The 22,450-nt window shown below is 40.6% G+C and overlaps 1 protein-coding gene across 1 annotated transcript in view; it reads right to left on the minus strand.

Moving 5' to 3' along the window:
• CFAP58 (cilia and flagella associated protein 58) overlaps window positions 1-22,450 on the minus strand; it is an 84,800-nt gene that overhangs the window by 15,908 nt on the left and 46,442 nt on the right. The window lies entirely within an intron of this gene.

The following is a 22,450-nucleotide window of genomic DNA, read 5'->3' on the forward strand; positions in this document are numbered from 1 at the left end:
GATCCTGAACCACTGAAGTTATGAGATAATGTGTGCTGTTTTAAGCTGCTAAATTTGTGATAATTCATAATGGAGCCATAGATAACTAATACAGACATCTTAAGTTTTGTCCTCTAGAAAGAATAAAATGGTATTTCAATCGGATCATGTATTTCATTTCCCTGCTTATAAATAAAGTTGAGACTTGTTTCTTTTTTAAGGCTTATTCACCATTTGTGTTTCCTCTTCTGAGAAATGCCTATTCACATGTATTATTTTCCTATTTTTCTACTGAGTTGTCTTTTTCTTGATTTGTAATTATTTCTATACTCCAGACATACAAAAATATACAGAGTTTATGCCTTTATGATTTCTCTTAAGGAGGAGATATTCTTAATTTTAATGTACTAAGATTTATCCATAATTTCTTTTATGGTTAATGCTTTTTGTGTTTTTTAAGTACTACAACCAAGTATTTTTAATTGATTTGTTTTAGCAGAAATATTCAAATCTTCATTAATTTCTCCCAAATCCCATCTTCATCCATTGATATTAAAAACATTCTTTTGTGAAGTGTCTGTATTTATACTTGTTCAGTTTTTTCTTTTTCCAGTAGATCTTGATTTATCATCACTTTTGTATATGAGTCCAGCATTTTTCTAATATAGCTTGTGTTGACTTCATGGTATCTGACATTTTTGCAAAGTTTACAGTTTTATTCTACAATTGCTTTGCATCATATTTGCATTGCACTGTTGGATATTAACACTGGACAATCCTACTGAAAAAGAGAGACCAATGACATTGAGACAGGCAGGAATTAGTCACAGGATGGGGGGAGGGATGTCTGAATGGGGACTACTCATAAAAACGGCAAGCGCGCTAGTGAATATTTTTATGTTATGATGACCTTTGCTTTCCTGCACGATGTCACAATTTGGGAGAATTAGACAGAGAACACTGGAAAAGAGTAACGCCAGAAGCAGCAGCAGCAGCTCTCACTTACAAAACAAGTATCATGGATGCACCAGGCATGATGCTAAGTTCAAAACAAGTGTTATTTCAAGAAATCATCACAGCAAACCCATGGACTGATTTTTATTATCCCTATTTTCCAGATGAGAAAATTGAGGCTTAGAAGTGTCAATGACTTGCCCAAATAAAACAATTAGGAAGTGGCAGAACCAAGATTTGAACCTATGTAAGATAGAACATTTTAAAGATTGAGATAAAAGTGTTTAAATATACTGCCTGCTCTTACCCACTACACATACGCTTCTTATAGCAGGTGGAGAGTAAGAGAACGATACAAAGGCATAAAGGTGAAGAAGTGACAGCTTAAAAGCATCCAGTAAGCAGTTCAGTCTGGCTAGAGCCCTCAGTGTAGACAAGGGAGGTTGGAAGGGGCTGCCTTACTAGACTAGAAAGGGGGACTATATGTGTCGTGAGTGACAGGCAAGTGAGTTTGTTTTCAACTTGATAGGCAGCTGAAAGCAAAGCCATTGAGGGTTTCTTGGTGTATATTATTATTCCATTAATAATAATATGTTATTATAGCTTATATACACACACCTCTCTAATAAATTATTTATACTACAAGACATATATAAAACAGAACATTTCAAAGATTGACATAAAAATGCGTATATGTGTAAAAGTTCTAATATTTTTTTCCAACACTCAGTACTCCACTTTAGAGAACTGGTCTAACTTTAGAGGACCTGAATCATGATAGTGTCTGGGGAGAAAAAATAAAAAAGGTTGGAAACAGATGCAGGAGCATGTGGAGATGGCATTCACATGATCGGCAACTGACTGGGACTTGGGTGGGAGGAGTCAGAAATGACTCTGGCATTTCAAGCCTCTGGGAGCCTGGAAAAGCTGCCACACCATGAATGTGCAGACTCATGCCAGGGAAGGAGCTGGCTTCAGGCAGAAGATGGGGAGCTCAATTTCAAAGAATCACCAGGATACCCTTTTGACAAACAAGTATTAAGAAATACAAGCCCAGAATGGGGGGAAAGTCTAGATAAGCCATCTCAACTTTATCTGCATGAAGGTGATAGTTGAAGCCTTAATAAAGAATGAGATCCTTGAGGGTGAAAGCAGCAAAAGCAATGTTCCAGAATATGCCTTGGAGAATGATTAACATTTAGGGAACAGAAGAAGGAGGGAAAAAAGCCAAGAAAAAAGAGAGAAGGAACAGACAGCAAGGGAGGAAAATCAGCCAACTTCTGAGCCCTGAAAAATAGGGAGGAGGCAAGTACAGAGTGTGCATGACAGCTTCCACTGTGGTAGAGGTCAAGAAGGACAAAGGTGAAGTCAGTCCACTGGCACTGTTGACTCAATTATTTAAACACACATTTACTCAACCATTCATTCACCCAACTGGCTATCGTACAATATGTGCTGATGGACACACCAGGCACTATGCTACACTATGGCATTATCATCACTGTTGTCATGGTTATTCTCATAATCACCAGCTACCATTCACTAAGTAAGTACTATATGCCAGCCACTTTTCATAAATTATGTCCAGTCCTTATAACAATTCCATAAATCAATAAAATGTCTTTATTTTCCGTCTGTGACTTCTTCCCTTTGTGCTGGCCACTCCTTTTCCCAGGATGCCTTTGCTCTACTGCCACCTCTACCCCTTGGCAAACATCTCCTCATCCTTTAACACCCTGCTCAAAGTAACTTATTTTGGGAGGCCTTTCCAATTTCCTCAAATTAACTGCATTTTTGGCATTATCACAGTGTGGTTGGGTTTTTCAACCTTCGGTTGATTTAGTCATATTCTTCATTGGTTCATGCAAGGCCATCTTTAATGGCCAGCATAAATAACACGACAATAAACATCCTCAATACAGACATATTTATACAAAATTCTGATTTAGTTTTTGCTCTTTTGATTACTAATAAGGTTCTCATATTTTTACATGTTCGCTAGCCATTCATATTTCTTTTGTGAACTGTTTGTTATTATCTCTACCAATTTATTCACTGAGATAGTCATCTTTTTCAAATTGATTTGCAAAAACTCTTTATACATTAAAGATATTGACCTTTTCTCTTCCATATTCATTGCAAATAATTTCCCAGATTTTTTTTCCATTTTTAAAGTGTTTTCTGCTATACTGGTGATGTTTTAAACTTTTTATGTAGACAAAGCTATCACTCTTTTCCTTTATGATTTCTGCCTTTGGTTTTATACTTAGTCCTTCCCCTACTTTTAGGCATATACCCTAGAGAGATGCTCGTATATGTGTATGAGAAAAATTGTACAGGGATGCCTCTGAAACATTTTTGCAATAGTGAAACTTTAAAAGAAAATAAACCTAAATGTCCATAATTTTAAAAATGGATATAGTATAGCTATTCAATGAAATTATCTACATCTTTGATGTGTATCAACATGGATAGGTCTCAAAAATATAATGCTAAGTGGGGAAAAAAAGAAGAAAATGAATAATAATGCATGCAGTATAATACCATGTGTGCAAATGTAAAATGTACCAAGTAATTCTATACATTATTTATAGATGCATCCATTTTCAGTAAAAGTACAAAAATATACTGAAGGAATACACATCAAATTAATGATAGTTGTTGCATCTGGGAAAGGCAGGGAAGAAATGAGACTCTGAAGACAAAGAAGTCTTCACCTAATCTGAAAATCTATTATTTCATTATTTAAAAATAGGAAACAAATGTGACAAAACATTAACATTTGTTATTCTGGGTGAATAGAGGATGTGTATGTTCTATTATCATCTATTTTTCCGCATTAACATTTAAAAAGAAAGAAAGAAAACTGGTTTTCCCTACCCCAAAGAATACATAGAAATTCATTTATAGTTTATTCTAGAACTTTTACAATATTTTTTAAAATTTAGTGTGTGGTGTGAACTATGTCTCTAACTTAATTTTTCTACATGCAAATCCCATAATACTTTGTCTATGTTTCTAGTATAGTACATTATTATTATTATACTGTGCTATAGTTAGTCATTTGTTTGCATGCTTGCCTCTTCCACTAGACTCCGCCATCATCATTAACAAAGACTGTCCCTTGTGTCTTTTTGTACTCGTAGAATAAGCATAAGACCTGGTACTCAGTATTTGTTGAGAGAATGAGTGAATGAAAAGAAAAATAAATGAATAAATGAATGAATGTCTCATTAAATGACTAAACAATTCTCTGCCACTCCCATGAGTGCCCTCATTCAGATCAAACATTCCCAGTAACTTAGAAAGAACTTAGCAGCCAAACTGGTACCCAAGTAATCACAATCGCAAAATAGATCTGTGCTGGTTCAATATGGTAGCCCCTAGCCACATGTGGCTATCAAGCACTTGAAGTGTAGACATTCTGAATTGATATTTGCTCAAAGTACTAATACACTCCAGATATTTTAGACTTAATACCAAAAAAAGAATATAAAATATCACATTAATAGCGAAATCCATTTCATGCTGAAATGATATTGTTTTGGATAAATTGGGCTAAACAACATGTATTATTAAAATTAATTTCACTGATTCTTTTCACATCTTCTTATTGTGGCTACTAGAAAATTTAAAATTACACACACAGCTTACGTTATATTTTTATTGGACAGCACTGAAATAGAGCAACAATGATGCTGTAGATCTAAAACTGCAGAAGAAAAAACATGACCAGTTTTCCTATATGCCTAATCTGAATGCAAACCAACCACCTCTTTATATAAATAATGGCATGAAACTAGATGAGAAAGTATGAGGTCATTACGCTGCACAGCCGACAACTTGGAAAATTAGACCTTACGCAAATTGTTCCATAAAGCACTTAATAAAATTTTAGGGAAGTGGAAAATCGTGTATTAAGTTCTGTAATGCAAAGTAGATTTGTTTCCAGAAGAAGACCAGAGGTGAGAAGGCAACGTGAAAAGCAACAACCATAAGGAAACGATCTTTTGTTGCCAGTCTCCTGACGCTTCTGTTGCCCCGTGGGCTATGGTGGGATCCGCTCCTGTTATTTCAGCGGTCCTGGGGTTACCCCCTTCTCACGCCATCCACTCTTGACTGGAAAGTGATGAATGATTCCAGCACAGCCCCACTGACACTAAGACCCCTGTGGTCCAGTCCCAGAGAGGTGTCACAGGCAAAGAAAACGACCAGCAAGTACCTTCTGGCTAACTTAAGTACTTTATTAGTATCTCTCAACCATCGCGAAGGGGATACATTATCCGCATCAGTACATAAAACCCCCCCTTCCTCATCCTACTCTCAGCTACTCTCACATCCTTGACTTCGAAAGTCCTAGAAAAACTCCCTTCATGTTCTGTCCATCTTTCCATCCCTTACCGCCACCGCGATTATGTGCTGGCAACTCTCTGGAGCAGGCAGAAGAGGAAAAGCTGGGGGGAAATTAGGTTTATATTTTGTGTCCTGTCCAAAACGGCCAAAGCCTGGAGCCTAAAATGAAAAAGTGTAGTGATTTCATGCAGAGCGCAGGGGTCACATGGGTGGCTCAACAGAGGAAAAGATCAGTTTTTATGAAAACAAAAGCGAGGTATGGTATGAAGATGTACCTTGAGTCGTTTTTGTCTTAGGAGAAAGTCCAGTCGTGTCAGGCCTAGCAGAATGAAAGGATTTCACAAATCAGACAGCAACTGTCATATTCAATATCAAAGAGGAATGGAGGCTTCTTAAAATACATATTGATTTCCGAAATGACACTAAGGGATCCTTAGATAACAAGGACATTTTGATAAACAAATTTGGAGGATAGGGACTGATATGCCACACTAGGCACTGGCATGTTTTTTTGCTTTTATCTGGTTGACATATTACATCCAAAATTCCGCAGCCAGTTGACTATGAATGTCATTAATTCAAGAGCTGGCTTTGTAACACTCTGACTCCACATTCCCCTCTCTGAATACAGGCTCCGAACTCACCGTTTTGAACCTGCAATTGTTCAACCCTCCCACCGTACGCAGCCACCCGCCCCCTCCTGAGCTCACTGCTCTGCCTCTCCTACCTCAACCCCAGAGTCAGATACCTCTGAGTGTCCCCCATAGCCCTTTCAAACTGTCACCCCGGCCCCTGCCACTCCTGCCGTGCACACTCCCAGCACTGTCTCTCTCCTACTGTCCCATCGCTCAGCTCCCAGGCCACCCAGTGTGGCTGGAGGACAGTGCAGAACTGTACACAGCAGGGCCATTACAAACTCCAGCCCTGCACCTTGATCTGTTCCTCTCCCCTGCTCAGCGATTCTCACTTTCATGTCTTGTGAACACCTGGATAGCACCGCCTCAGCAGCCTCTTCAGATCTCTCTCTGCAGTACCCCAGCTTCCCTCAGTCACGCTCGCTCAGATGTCCTGATCCGAACAGACGGCGCCTTCCAGGAACCCACCCTCCAGTGCAAGACATAGGTGCTACCCAAACTCTCTCTGCCTTCCTGTTCACATCAGATGGGGAGCTGATTTCCTTCCCCCTCTCTCCTGGTGAGTGTGTGTGCATGTGTGCATGAGTCAACATAGGCAGACATACACCCATGCACACAGAACCACACACCCTATCCCCACGCACAACACAAACACGCATGCCTGCCTTCACCCTCCTCTCTTCCTTCTGCACCCGCCCTTGGCGTTCATGCCTGACCTCATTATGAATCTCGCCCCTCCCTCTAAAATGTTTACCAAGGACTAGAAGAGCATATGTCATTCCACCACACTTGGGGAGTGGGGCTGAGACAAACAGGGACAGAGGTTTTGCATGGTTTATTCTATATGTTTCCAAATTCTTTGAATCTTTTATAACAAGAATGTATTTGTGTTTTATGTGTATTTTTACAGTTTTTTCCTCCAGTCTCTCAAAGCTAAATGTCTCATCCAAGTAACCCAAGTCTGCTGCCTCTGCTGTCTCACATCTCAGCCCTTCTGAGCCCCGGGCAGCCGGGCTTGATCCCCAACAACCCCTCGGAACTGGACTGTCACAGGGCACCAGTGGGTGACTTTCCTATGGCCACATCCTTCCATCAGTTCTGCTTCTCTTGGCAGATGCTAACAGAGGTGACCTCCCCCTCCTTGAAAGTCTCTCCTCCCTTGGCCTCTGTGATGCCGTCCTCTGAGTTCCATTCAACGTCGGACACGTTTCACTGAAAGACCTGCAGACAACCCAATGAGCTTTCCTCTTCCTTCTCCTAAAATCCAAGGAAGGAGCTTTGTCTAAGCACGGAATATAGAGCCTCCCAGCGTGCTTATGTATGTTTGCGTATGAAATGTCATCCTCTAAACACTGCCCATGCTCACACGACAGCCACCTTCTCCACTGTCCTCACTTTTGGAAAAAGCCAAAGAGGATAAGGCCACGCCAAAGTTTCTGTCACCCCCAGTATTAGCAAGGGGACTTCTTCTCAATTCTCCTCTACATGCAGTCCCAAGGACCGCCAGGCTGGATCCTCCATTCTTGAGCTGCGTAGCTCAGCCCCTCTCCACCCCACCTCTGTCCTTGTGGGCAAGGGGCAAAGGTAATGTCCTAACTGAACAGGATTTTGAGAAATGAAGAGGGGTTCGGGGCATGGACAAGGTAAGGGTGCACATTCTGTGTGGGGAATTTCATTTTCAAAGACAAAAAAGAAAATCTGTGTGTAGAGAGCCACAATCAGGTAAATGTATTGACTGTACCTTAGAAATTAATGTGAGCACCAAATGAGGTGGTGTAGGTGGAAGAGTTTTGCAAAATATAACTTGCTAGACAAATGTTAAATCCTCCTATCACCATCCATCTCACAGAGTTGCTGAAGACCAGATGAGACAATACATGTAAAATTGCTTTGTCAACTAGAAAGAACACTTATAAATTGTAATTATTCTGTGATATTTTGCCTCTAGCTCGATTAAGAGTCAGACCATGGTGATATTGAAGAAAATTAAAATACTTGCTAATTTCTTTTAAATCCACATTCCTGGAACTGTTTTTATAAACTGAGAATTCTAATTAATTTCCATCCTTTCACCTCTTTTCCAGTGAACAGACTGCAATAAACTTCAAATTCTATTAATAACCTAGCCAAGTTCCTGGTGACTGTCAATTAGCGACTGGACTTTGGACTGGAAGCCTGAAAGCCATCTTTTGTACCCTACCCACAGTAACAAAGCCGGTCAATTTTCTTTTGTGACTCTTCAATTTCCTTCATTTTAATCTCTTTGGACATCACAATTCAATTCTGCCGCAGTAGCTGGCTGGCCATTCCCGCTACCTTTAGCCTCTCTGATTTCCAGCCCATCCTTCCTGCTAGTACTCAAAAACCCAACAGCACTTCATTATTCCAACTAATTTTTTTTAAACAACTGATATTATAAACAAAACAACAAGTTAGGAAATAAAAACAAATGGAACAATTATTGGAAAGAAGAAGGAAACAATCATTTCATAAAGAAGGTATGATTATATACCTAGAATCCCCAGAAAATTACCTGAGAAGTTATTTATTGTGATAGGTTGGATACAAATAAGTCTGCAAAAGTCAACAGTTTTCCAACACACCAACGGTAAACGGCTGGAACACATCATGGGGGAAAGATTTCTTTCCCATAACTGCCAATCCCCACCAGAGACACAAATCAGGGAGAGTGAAATGGGACGAAAACATTACTGGACTAAAAAATGTTTGCAGTCTTTATGTGACATGGGTTTTCTTTCCCTGTTTTGTCTTGTTGTGGTTTTGGCCTCTGTTCATCAAGGATGAAAGAGTCCTAAGTCTAGGTTGCAGCCTGGACAGCGGTGGGGGCGGTGGGGGCAGCAGTGGAAGGAGGGGTGTGCTGTGGGTTCACAGGCCCCAAGGCTACAGATGGGCTTGGTCACCCTTGGAGTCATCACTGACCAGGCGGCAAACTGAAAGCCACCTTTGCCTCTTCACCCGTCTCCTTCACAGGCATTCAATGGCCAAGTCCCCTGCGCTGCTGGTCTTGTTAAGATCTCAGGGATTTTCTCCTTTCTCCTCATCCTCAGTGCCTGCCCCTGCCAACATCCTCGGTGGGCCCACGTCACAACTGTTCCTTGGCCTCTCCCTCAGCCCCAGCCCCTGGCCTCAGCCTTTCCTCGTCATCACATTCACAGAGTCACACCCTGACTAATATCCTGCAGAGCACAGGCCTGGACGCCAACCTCAGCTAGGACACAGGAGTCGCGGCTCACAGCACACCGCATGGGTTCAAGCCCCCGGCTCCGCCCCTGGGCAGTTGAGCAGCCTTAACCATGTTACTTAATCACTCTGAGCCTCAGTCCCCTCATTTGTAAAACTGGCCTAATACCTAAATAGTAAGAATTATTGTGAGGATAATACACATAATATAACATAAGAGGCATGTAAGACCCATTAACTGCTCCTGTGGGAGCTGTGATCGTCGTCACAGTCAGTCCGTAGTTGTCTGCTGGAGCAAGTTTAAAGCCTATGTTTGTTCTCTAAAACCCTATAATTGGTCCCCACCAAATATATTCAAAGTTGTTCCCCAAAACCAAATAGCCAGCGATACATGTGCTGCCCAACCACATCCCCACACTGCGGATGCTCTCACTCGGCCTCAGAACCCTGACTCTTCATCTTCCCTCTGCCCAAAATGCCCCTTTCATTGGTTTCCAAATACACCTCCTTCAAGAAAACATCCCTTCACCCCACCCGTGTGCCTCCACAGTGCCTTTTCCACACCCGCACCACCACCACCACACACGGGGAGTCTGTGCTGCGTGTCTAGCTGTCCTAGACAGTTCAAATCAGTTAACTTATCTGATGCCCACAGCGACCTTCTAAACCAGCTACTGTTCCCCTCACTGCTTTCCAGTACTGGAGCTCTGGCAGGGCGAGGTACTTGCCCAAGGTCACAAAGTCAGTCACTGGTAAAACCAAGACTCAAAACCGAGCTCTCAGCTTCTGTGCCAACCTGCCTCAAGGCATGATTTTTCGGCAATAACTGGATGAGTCATTTTAACACCTCCAGGCCCAGCCCAAACACATCTTCTTTGTCCCTGAGGAAGTCAGTTCTTATTCATCTCCCCTGCCCTTATCCCTTTGGTACTTACAGCTGTTTTAAACAACAAACACCTCATTATATACCGTCTGAGACAGTGGCCCTTCTGCACAATTAGGCACTCGCCATTGTCAGTGCCCAGTATAATGTGATTGGGTGTAATTGTGTATTGTTCACTAAATGGAACCATAAAGTAACAGTCTGGATTTCCACATACTGCTCATAGAGATCTGTCTCATTTCTTCCCAAATACAGCCCAGGAATCTTCTCAAAGAGGCTGTAAATTTCTCGTGGGTAAGGACCATGTCTTATATTCCTTTGTGTCTCACAAACTTCTGTAGACATTATAGATACCCCAAAATGCTTTTTGGTTCACAGTCAATCTCCAAGCAGGCCATTTTAACTGGGGGAAGGGCAGGTCTCTGGAGGGACACAGGACAAAAGGATGGAAGAGGGAATGATCTATTATCATCGCAGAACAGACAGTGCACTGGGCCCCTCCATGCATTGGAGGAAAATGCCCCCAATTGTCAGAAGCCAAAAGCTAACTGGGTTTGATGGCATCCGTATAATGCTTAATATGCTACATATTTGGCATCGGTTCCAGAGGAGACTGTGTGTCAGGAACTCAGTAAAGGTCTCCTGGGCTTATAGGCAGCTCCCAGGCTGTCTCCTACACATTAAATACAGTCAGAGTAGGGAATATACATTTTTAAATGCATGAAACATGAGCCAGGCTTGACACCCATCTATCAGAGCTGCTTTAAGGATAATAAAATCAGCACTGCCATTATAAGGAGAGGAAACTTGATGACCCACTGGAGATTTCTTCCAATCTAAATGATTCTATAAATTCCCCTAAAATCATAAAAAAAGCAGATTAAGGATTCATGTTGGTGTTTGGACTATAAATACAAATTAATTTCTGCTCCACCTGCAATTTTTCTCATCCCTGTAAGAAGCACCTCCATCTCTGAGACGTTTCTGGGTAAAACACCAACAGAGGAGCTAAAGATAGATAGGACTCCCCCGGGTCCTTGTTGGCAACTATTTTCTTCTAATTTCACAAATAAATCCTTATCTTGAAATGAACTGAATTGAATCTTGCTGCTGTCCAAAAACATTTATCACTGAAAATCTGTTTTGTTTAGGGAGTAAGATATAATTGTATACAGACTCAATAAGAACCTAAATGTTCCACTGAGAAAATCTTTATTGAAAATGTTTTGTTTGGACTCTTAAGTAATCTATTTATTTCCTTTTTCAGTTGTTAGTCATATTATTGCTATTTGCTTTTACCAAAAAAAAAAAAAAAGTCCTGCTTAAACACTGCTCTTATGAAAAGCTTGAATAGTTTCTGATACCAGCAGCTCACATTGCTCTGCATCTCCCTTGCTTACATGCAACTTCATTCAGACTGACCCTTATGGAAGAAAAACAAAATAATTATTTTTTAACTTTCCCTCTGCTGGTATAGCTCAATAACTAGAATTCAAAAGAAAACAGTAAATTTTAACATTTTTATAGATTAATTTATCAACTAATACATTTTTGATTCACATATTTGTTCCGATTCAATATGAAATCAGAGTCCCCAAAATAGAAATGAACAAACGGATGGTGGAGCATGGGGATAAATGCATATCCCTAAGGAAATGTGCTCGGTTATGACATCACAGCTGCTTCCCCTATAAAAAGAACTGTGTCCTGTAGCAAACTATAATTTCCCAAATAAAGGGAATAAAAGATTAAAGGAAAGAAAAACATGTCAGCAATAAAATCCAAGGATAGCGACCAGATGCCAGGCATACTGAAGTACCATATCCAACAAAGGACTGAAAAAAGAAATCTTGGTACAATTACTATGTGTCAATTAAAAATAAAAATAAAATTTAAAAAAAAGAAATCTTATACCACTTGAATGCTTAAATGCAAAGTGTTTTCACTCAAACTCCCCAAAGAAAGGAGACTGTGGTATATTGTTGCAATAATGGCGTCTTGTATCTATGATGCTGGAGGGTCATCTTCTGCATTTTTCTGGGCGTGGCCATGTGACTTGCTTTGGCCAGTGGGACGTTAGCAAACATGACACACATGGAGACTCAAAAAGTACTTGCACATTGGGGCTTGCCCTTTCCTGTTGCTCTTAGAAAACCTGAGGTTATCATCATGAGAATAAACCTTAGAAAACCTGAGGTTGTCACCATGAGCTAGCCTGGTGGAGACGTGGTTCAGTCACTTCTGCCACCCCCAACCAATTGCCAGCAACGACCACTGTACACGTGAGTGATACCATCTAGATCAACCAGCTCCCGGCCCACATTCCAGCTGGCTGCAAAAGCAGGAGTGAGCCCAGGCAAGTCAAACAGAAGAACAGACCACCTGAACCCAGCCCAAATTGCCAACCAACAGAATCACAACCTAATCAATGATTATTGTTTTAAGCTAGTAAGTTGTGGAGTGGTCTGTTATACAGCAAATGCTAATGGATACAGGAGTCATCACAGAAACCCACCTTATGGGCACAGTAATTAATGGCTGGACACCATAGAAGGAAAGTGAGTGACTGCTCTAAGAATGGATGGGGCCATGCAATTATTCCTGAAAGTGAGTTCACATCTGAAATGCTGAGTTATACTAAGCCACTTATAAGCTACTTATGTATTTTGGAGGCCCTTTCACAATTTAAAGTACAATACTATGGTACTATCAGCTAACATTTACTAAGTGTAAACATTGAGCTATGTGCTTGATAAAGATGGTCTTGCTTAAGCTACACAAAAAACCTCATGTGAAAGGTACCACCATTATCTATATTTTACAAATCAAGTACTGAGGCCTAGAGAAGTTAAGTAAGTTGCTGTGGGTCACACAGCAATATGAATGAGCTTGAATTCACAAACCTGATTTGTTCAAGAGTTGGATCTTTTAATCAGTATATTTTTCTACCGAGTATCACCCCACGTAAGCCTTCTCTAGTCCACTGGGTTGGGGAATTGTCTGGACCAAAAGATCTATTCTCTCTTGAATCTTAGATGGCCCAGAAGAGCAGACCCAGTGAAGTTTAACCACCCAAACTCTGGTTTATAATCACAGCTCCAGTCTTTCTTAGCTATAACCTCCTGGGCAAGTTTACTTTTCCCTCCTCTGTGAACTCGTGTGCAAATTTAATTCCGTCCTCTGTAAAATGGAAACAACAACTGCATCAATCTCATCTGTGTCTCCAGTGGATGCAGCGGAAAAAAAATGCTTAGCCCAGGGCAGGGAGCCTTATCAGCATCAACAAATGTGAGCTGTGACTGCTGTGCTCCTCTGCTCTTCAAAACTCTCTGCAGCTTCTGCCAAACACATCCAGACCGTCAAACGGGACTAATGATTATCATGTCTCTACCAACAAAGAAATGCTCTAGACTTTTCATACTAATATCAGTAACCTTCGAGAGTTTGTGGGGTCCTAAACATGCCCCACGTCCTGGACACACTCATTCGTTAGTTTCCTCCTAGATATTCTCAGTCCCTGGAGTTCAAGAGCTGGAGGCTGGAGTGGGAGGTTATCATGCTCCAAACCGTAAAGAATGATATTTTCAGAGCACTAGTCAACTCTCAAGCATTCTGCTAAGTGCTTTATGTCATTCTTTCCCTTAATCTTCACAGCAAACAAAGGATGCTGGTAAGATGATGAGCCCCAGCTTTCAGGAGAGGAAAGCAAGGCAGAGGAAGGACAAGCAACAAGGCAAGGCCACACGCTTGGTGGCCAGGAGACATGGGGTTCTGCCCTGGGCTGTGGAGCACGAAGGTCCACACAAAGAAAAGGATGACCAACTTCCAAGGCACCAACTTCCAAGGCACCCCCTGGGGATCTTGTTAAAAATGCAGATTCTGGCTCATTAAGACCGGGGCCATCCTGAGATGCTGCATTTCTAAAGAGCTCTCCAGTGATACCGCTGTTTCTGGCCCTCGGGCCACAGTTGGAGTAGTAAGACTCTAGATCTGGCCAGAAATGTGAGTTTTCTCCATGATGACCAAGGCAGTCTGAATTCAATGACCATGCTGTGCATACACAGTCCTAAGGAGCCTTTGGAAGCAGACTCAACGCTCCACCAGCGACCAGTCGCGTGGCCTCAGGAGGAAGTCTTTCTGTGCCGTGTCTTTCCTTGTCTGATGACAGCTCTTCTAGGGTCGTGCTGATGATTAAATGAGATAATACCTACATAAAGCATTCAGAACAATGTCTAACACATTGTAAACATTCAATAAATGTAAGATAATCATAAGATCAAGAAAAGTGAAGACGCTTACAAAAGAATTATAAAAATGGGCTATAAGAGGTTTTTTTCCCCTCCACACAGCAAATAACTTGCCCAGATCCATTGAAACCCTCCTATCATTCAAGCCATTTTACAGTTAAGTAAACCAGACTTCCATCCAGTCAGTCATAAAATTAAATTAGAGAGAAAGTTCACCTTGAAAGGGCAGGACCCAGATGCCGGCAGAGAAGCAGCGATTTCCAGCTCAGTTCGTGATTTATTTATCAGAGGGATACACCCATTACCAAGGCCTCTGGGTGCATGTAAAAGAATGCATGTGACAATTTCCTAAAGCAACACAAATCGGAACTCTGCCAAGATAGTTTTCTCACCTGGGTCATTTCAGTGCATCACTGTTCATTAAGTAGTGCGCTCCCACCCGTCAAACCCCCTAATGTAATTAACCCTTCTAGTAATACATTACTACTCCTACATGTTAAGGGAAAATGCCTCAGTATTCTCATCTGTATAATAAAATGTTCTGGGAAGGATCATTCAGTTCTAACATTCTAGGAGGTGAAGTTTGTTTTCTTTTCCCAAAATTGTACCACCTCCCAGGTGGATCACATGCTGTTTCATCCCCACCATCCTGCAAGCTAACGGTCATTGAGCACTCACCGCCATGCCCCGGTGTCTGTGTGTAGGGAGGGCACGGTGCCTGGCACACAGTAAGCGCTCAATTTAAGCTGCCGTTTAAATGAACTACAGTATGATCATGTCATCTGGTTACCGGCTATGAACTGAAATAGCAGCAGGTGGGTGAGATCTAATGGGAACTTGGTTGGGAACATGGCCACTGCCTTTTCTAAAGTTGGACTGGCAAAGAAAAAATCTTAAAAAAGAAATAAAAAATAAAGTCAGATTGGCAATTTGTATCTTAGGTGAGTAGCTAAGTGAGTAAGGCGGTCCCCTGGCTGGTGGCCTTCAGGACCTGCCAGGAGACCTGATCTCAGGTAGCAGACACTTTTGATGACCTGAGCCTCATCCTCTTGGCCCACCTTAAACTTCATGATTTTGAGCTGACATGCCCGGCACACTGGGTAGCCCTCAGATCCCGGATCCTGGAACACTCGGGCAGCTTCTGTGCACACGGAGTCAGCTTTTCTGCCTCAGGCCAGGGCTTCTCTGGGGTGGGGGTGGAAACAAGCAAAGTCCCCCTGGTCTGCGGTTGGAGGCAGCTCAACGCCCCCAAGTCAAATGTCAACCAATGGGGAGTCCCTGAACAAACGTCCCAGCCTCCTTCCTTTGATGGGACAACGCTGCCCTTGTTTCTGTGTGGTTCCTCAGAGTCTAGCTCCCTCTACCCCCAGTGGCTTTTCCTCCTTCCCTGTCTCTCTCCTGGGACCGCTTCCCAAATAACTGGACCCCAAACCTTTGTCTCAGTCTCTGACTTAGGGGGACGCGAATTGAGACACCTGTCTACTGCAAAGCCTTATTCAGAGTCTCATAACATCCTATACAGAATCACACCAAGCTAAGAGGGCCTTCAAGGCTGGGACCACATCTGTCTCATTCACCCTGGGATCTTAGGTGCCCTGGCACATAGCATCGCTCAGTGACCATTGAGTGGATGCTGGCAACGCAGTGTCGTGTCATCTAGTTACTGGCTATGAACTGAAATGGCAATAGGTGGGTGGGATGGGGGAGATCTAATGGGAGCTTGGTTAGGAAAACAGCCACTGTCTTTTCTAAAGTCAGATTAATAAAAAAAAAAAAAAAAAAGGTAATACATGCATCAGAATATCAGAAGGTCCAGAGATGACCATTGGTCTTTTCAACAATTCAGGGTAGTCCTTTTCTGTTTTAGCAAAGTTTATAAAGTAAAAGTAAGAGTCATTAGCAGCAAGGGAAAGACATTCCCTGCAGTCTGCTCCTTTTCCGCAAGCCCAATCTCCTCCTCCCTTTTGATTCTGTGGCTCTGTGATTCCATCAAGGAATCACAACAAAGAACTAGATTACAAAACAAGTAAAGCTGATTGTGTAGCTGGTGTTTCTTTATATCTCCTTCTCCCGCAGGCTTTGAAGCTAAAGATTGCAAACCACCTACCCGTGGGCCAAGAGTGGTTGGCAGACTTGCTTCAGGGAGGCCTATACAGCGTTCTTAAGGTTGCCAATATTTAAAACTCAGTATATTGAGCATAAAATCCACATTTCCAGCTATTCTTGAAAAATTAAAGATTTGACAACATGAGCCCACACTTAGCTGGGGTGGGGTCAGCTGCTTCCTAGAGATGGGGCCCCACTGCACCCCCCTCCTGTGTACTGCAGTCCCCACCACTCCCTTTTGCCTCTGACTCTGAGGCCCCTACCAGTTGCCATTTCTGATCATGATATGCAAAGTCCACTTCACTCTTCCTTGTCCCTTGCTTGGCCCTGACACTAAATGTATCTGAGCTTGTTCTACCAAGTTTCACAGATTAACTGCCATATGAGTTGCATTTAACTCACGTTAGTTTTAAGCCCGGGACCTCATGAAGCATATGAAGACTCAATTCTCCCAAACAAATTCAATAAGCATGTCATAAGTCACATACAACTCAAGTGGTGTGCAGTGTAAAAATTGATTCTAGTGCTACATGAGTTGCATATAACTCACACGCAGAAAACAATAGAAAAATTTTTCATTAAATTAGAAAGGATCATTTTGTTTTCAAGGTTTTTATTCTATTTTCATAATAAAACATCATGGCCCCAGGGGAAAATGTTTTTTTCTAGTGTAGCAGTCATACACTAAGGACTTTGGAAAAACAAGTTCAAGCCAGTCTGAGTGTTCCTTGTGTTTGTAAGTGCCTCTAGCAAGACGTTAGCACTTCCTACACTAATGCTATCATGCCTTGTGTCCATTATTTGGAATGTCATATTGATGATGATGGTGATGATATAATGATACTCGGGTAATAGACAGCGGTTACTGAAGGCACATATGCCTGTCTGATCTTGCAGAGGCCTCTTTTAAAAATAAGAAGTCATTAATCCTGAAGGACTCAGAGGAGACAAGGAACAAATGGAAGAACAGCAGAGAGGAGAGGCCACCAGGAGGAACACTGCAGGGATGCTTCCACTGCCCTTGCTTCCCTGAAGGGAACGGTAGCCTGGTAGGCAAAAGAAAAGAAGTTCTTATGATCCATGCCTTAGATTCCAATTCTGGCAGGAATATAGACTTCTTCTTTTTACCACTGAAGCTATAAAGTTAGGCTAAGAACCATTCTCATGTTAATTCTGAGCAAGGGAAGAGCTTTGAACACACCCACGTGAATCAGCCTGCCTCAGCACACAAAAAGGACACAGACAGGTTGCATCATGTTTATAGATCTATAAACACACAGTAAATTCCAGATTCCTGCAAAGTTATAAGTCAATAACAAATATGCAAAGGCCACAGGATGAGTAATTCCCATAACTTCTCAGATCTCAAAGACAGAACTTAAACGACTATGAGATGTACCAGTTTCTTAAGGACCACCATTCTTCCAATGTATAATCAGTCACTAGACAAATATTTGTGGGTAAGAAACTAGGTATGCGATAATTCATAAGACAGACACAGGAACTGCCTTTGTGAAACAAAGGAAAAAAAACCCCAAGAATCTCAAATAATAGAACATTGAGATAAAGAATATGAAATACATTTTTGAATTAACTGAAGACATAAAGGAAAGAATGAAATCATGAGAGAAGATCCAGAAACTATCAACAAAGACCAGGTATATGTGAAAAAGAATCTCTAGAAAGTAAAAATAGAATCATTCAAAATAAAATCTCAATGAATTGACTATTGGCAGATAAGTACATTTTAAAAAAGAATTCGTGGACAAGAAGATAAAGCTAAGAAAATATAAGATGAAGAGTTAAAGAGAAGAAAAATATCAACAAGGTCAGTAGATGAGGAAGGAGTAAGAAAAGCCACCATACGGCTAATAAGAGTTCCAGGAGGAGTGAACAAAGAGAATAAATGAGAGACTATCTGAAGACACAGGAATCTTCAGATTCAGGAAATGGAGTGTGTTCTGAGTATAGTAAATAAAACTAAATTCACACCAAAATGCATTGTGCTGAAACCCTAAAATACCAGAGGCAAAGACCTAACAATCAAGGCAAGAAGAAAGGCAGGTCACCTAAAAAGGAACAAAAATAATTAGACTTACAGCAGATTCCTTAATCTCCTTAACTCTCTACAATGATAATGATGATGACTAATGTTGGAAACAGTAGGGTAACTGCAGTTAAAACACTCTGAGTCCCTGTGTTGTTTGTAAGAAGGAGAAAGAAATTGATCAACTTTAAACTTGTTTAGATTTTATTTCAACTACGCATGGTAAATTTTTAAGGGAATCCATGACAGAGACAGAGAATTAAGAGAATATGTTTAGGGGAATCCAAGGAGGGGTGAAAGGGAGAGAGGAAGAGAGGGAGAAGGAGAGGAGAGACAGAGAGAGATTGAGAGAGAGTGAAATTATTATATTGAGTGGTGGTAACCATAGAGAAAAAAAGAAAAAGAAAAAGTGAACATAGGTAGTAATGGGGAAGTGGTGACTGGTGTCCCTTCATCATAAAAACCTGCAAAAGAAACTAAGCATAAAAGCAACATATCTCAAACTAATAAACACCATATATAGCAAACACATAGCCAACCTCATACTGAGTGGGGAAAAGTTGAAAGCATTCCCCCTAAGAACTGGAAGAAGGGAAGGATGTCTACTTTCACCATGTCTAATTAGCACAGTACTGAAAGTTCTAGTCAGCACAGTCAGGCAGAGCAAAGAAATAAAGGGCATCCAAATTGGAAAAGAGGAAGTCAAATTATCTCTGTTTTCTGATAATATGATCTTATACTCAGAAAACCCTAAGGACTTCTACAAAAGTCTCCCAGATTTGATAAATGAATTTAGCAAAGTCTCAGGTTATAAAATCAACATACACAAATCAACAGCATTTCTATACACCAACAACAACCAGGCTGAGAACAAAATTAAGAACATCATTTATAATACCTGCAAAAAAATAAAATATCTAGGAATACATTTAACCAAGAATGTGAAAGATCTCTACAAATCACTGATGAAAGAAATTGTTGATGACAGGAACAAATGGAAAAACATCCCATGCTAATGGATCAGAAGAATCAATATTGATAAGATGACCATACTGCCCAAAGCAAGTGCAATTTCTATCAAAATACCAACATCATTTTTCACAGAATTAGAAAAAACAATTCTAAAATTCATAAGAAATAAAAAAAAGCTGGAATAGCCAAAGAAATCCTAAGCAAAAATAACAAATCTGGAGGCATCACATTACCTGACTTCAAATTATACTACAAGGCTATAATAACAAAAACAGCATGGTACTGGCATAAAAGTAGACACATAGATCAATAGAACAGAATACAGAACCCAGAAACAAATCATATACATACAACCAACTGATTAAACAGACAAAAACATGCACTGGGAGGAAAGAACACACTATTCAATAAATGATGCTGGGAAAATTGGGTAACCATATGCAGATGAATGAAACTAAATCCCTATCTCTCACCATATACAAAAATTAACTCAAGATGGATTAACGACTTAAATGTAAAACGTGAAACCATAAAAATCCTAGAAGAAAACCTAAGAAAAACTCTTCTGGACACTGGCCTAGGCAAAGAATTTATGACTAAGAGGCCAAAAGCAAATGCAATAAAAACAAAAATAGACAAATGGTATTTAATTAAACTAAAAAGCTTCTGCACAGTAAAAGAAATAATCAAAAGAGTAAATAGACAACCTACAGAATGGGAAAAAATTATTCACAAACGATGTATCCAACAGAAGACTGATACCCAGAATCTACACACAACTCAAACAACTCAACACGAAAAAAACAAAAACCCCATTAAAAAGTGGGCAAATGACATGAACTGGCATTTTTCAAAAGAAGATATACAAAAGGCCAACAAGCATATAAAAAATGCCCAACACATCACTAATCATCAGGGAAATGCAAATTAAAAGCACATTGAGATACCATATTGCTCCAATTAGAATGGTCATTATTAACAGTCAAAAAATAGATGCTGGCACAGATGTGGTTAAAAGGGAACACTAATGCACTGTTGGTGGAAATGTAAATTAGTACAACCTCTACGGAGATCAGTGTGGAAACTTCTCAAAGAACTAAAAGTAAATCTACCATTCGATCCTGCAATCCCACTACTGGGTATCTACCCAAGAGAAAAGAAATTATTATATTAGAAAGATACCTTCACTAGGACGTTTACTGCAGCACAATTCACAATTGCAAAGACATGTAATCAACCTAAGTGCCCATCAACCAATGAGTAGATAAAGAAAATGTGGTGTATATATACCATGGAGTACTACTCAGTGATAAGAAAGAATGAAATAATGTCTTCTGCAGCAACTTGTATGGAACTGGAGGCCATCATCCTAAATGAAGCAACTCAGAAACAGAAAAATAAATGCCGCATGTTCTCACTTATAAGTGTGACTAAACTATGGCTACACAAGGACATACAGAGTGGTATAATGAACACTGGAGACTCATAAGGGAGGAGGGGTGAGGGTTAGGCATGAAAAATTACCTATGAGTACAATGTACACTACTTGTGTGATGGGTACACCAGAAAGCCAGACTCCACCACTATACAATATATACATGTAACGAAATTCAACTTGCACCCCTAAATGTATTTTAAAAATTTTTAAAAAGGAAAAAAAAGAATAGGATAAAAGACCTTAATTATGACATTTTAGTCAAAATATGTATATATTTGGAAATTTTAAAATATACTCCTAATTATCATTAAATATCATTAAATATCTCCTATCTATTATTAGGAGAAATAGTGGATATTTTTTAAGACTTATTCTCGAAGGAGAAATAATTCTGAAAATAGAAGGTATGTGGAATTAAATGAAAATACCACAGATCAAAACCTGTGGGAAGGAACTAAAGAAATTATCTAAAGCACACTTTATAAGCTTAGATGCTTATATTAGAAAAGAAGACTGAATATTAACGAGCTGAGCATCAATCTTAAGAAAGTGGAAGAAACAGAGTAAACCCAAAGTACACAGAGGAAGGAAGTGACAAAGTTAGCGCAGTCAATGAAATATAAAACAAATTTGCAATAGAGAGGTTTGGCAAACACAAAATTTGATTCTTTCTAAAACTAACAAAACAATAATAACAACAGAAGAGACAGCGTAGTGAAGTGGTAGAAAGCGGGCTCTGAGGCTGAGTGCCTGGGCTGAGTCCCAACCCTGCCCCTTACCAGCTGCATGGCTTTGGGACAAGACTTGTGGCCAGCATCAGTGGAGCCACAGCTCAAACTCTGGACTGCCAAAGCCCAGTGCCCATGCACTAATAGGTTACTCTTACAAACAAGACTTCCAACTTGTATACTCCGACTGGAGTATCTTCCTGCCATAATGAAAATGGGTATTATTAGCCCCATTTTACAGATGGGATCATTGAGGTTTGCAAAATTTATGTAATCCTCTCCAAGTCATAGAACTCTCAAATGCTGGAACTGATTCAAGACCAGATCTTTCTGACATCAAAATGTACCCTCTGAACCCTCATGCCCATCCAAGAGCAGAGGAAAATCCCTGTCGGCCATTCAGGGCAGTGATGCTCTGGAATGCTATTTACTGTATACCCAATTTCAGGGAAAATATCTTTTTTAAGGTCGAATGTAAATCAAAAGGGGAAAATACCCCTTGCTCATACTCCTACTAATAGTAATCCAGTGGTTAAAATTGTTAAAAGTGGTTAAAATGGGCTTTGGAATCAGAAATAATACAAATAATTGCTAATATTTATTAGATACTAGTTACCAGACATAATGATAAGCTCTTTAAATCCTTACAATATCCCTTTTCACAGGTTCTATTTCACAGGTTCTATTACTGTCCCGTAATGCAGACTAACAACCTCAGGTGCAGAGAAGTTAAACTCACACAGCTGTTGGCAGAGGCAGGCTTCTGACCCAGACCACCTAACACCAGAGCTGACACTCATATACACCCTACACTCCTGGGCCCCAACTTCCCGACCCATCAACTAGGGATGACAATACCCATGTCCTGAACTGCAAAGAGGCAATGAGATGAGGTAGGTAAAGCCCC

The sequence above is a fragment of the Lemur catta genome, chromosome 14, assembly GCF_020740605.2.
Source record: "Lemur catta isolate mLemCat1 chromosome 14, mLemCat1.pri, whole genome shotgun sequence".
Taxonomy (NCBI): Eukaryota; Metazoa; Chordata; class Mammalia; order Primates; family Lemuridae; genus Lemur; species Lemur catta.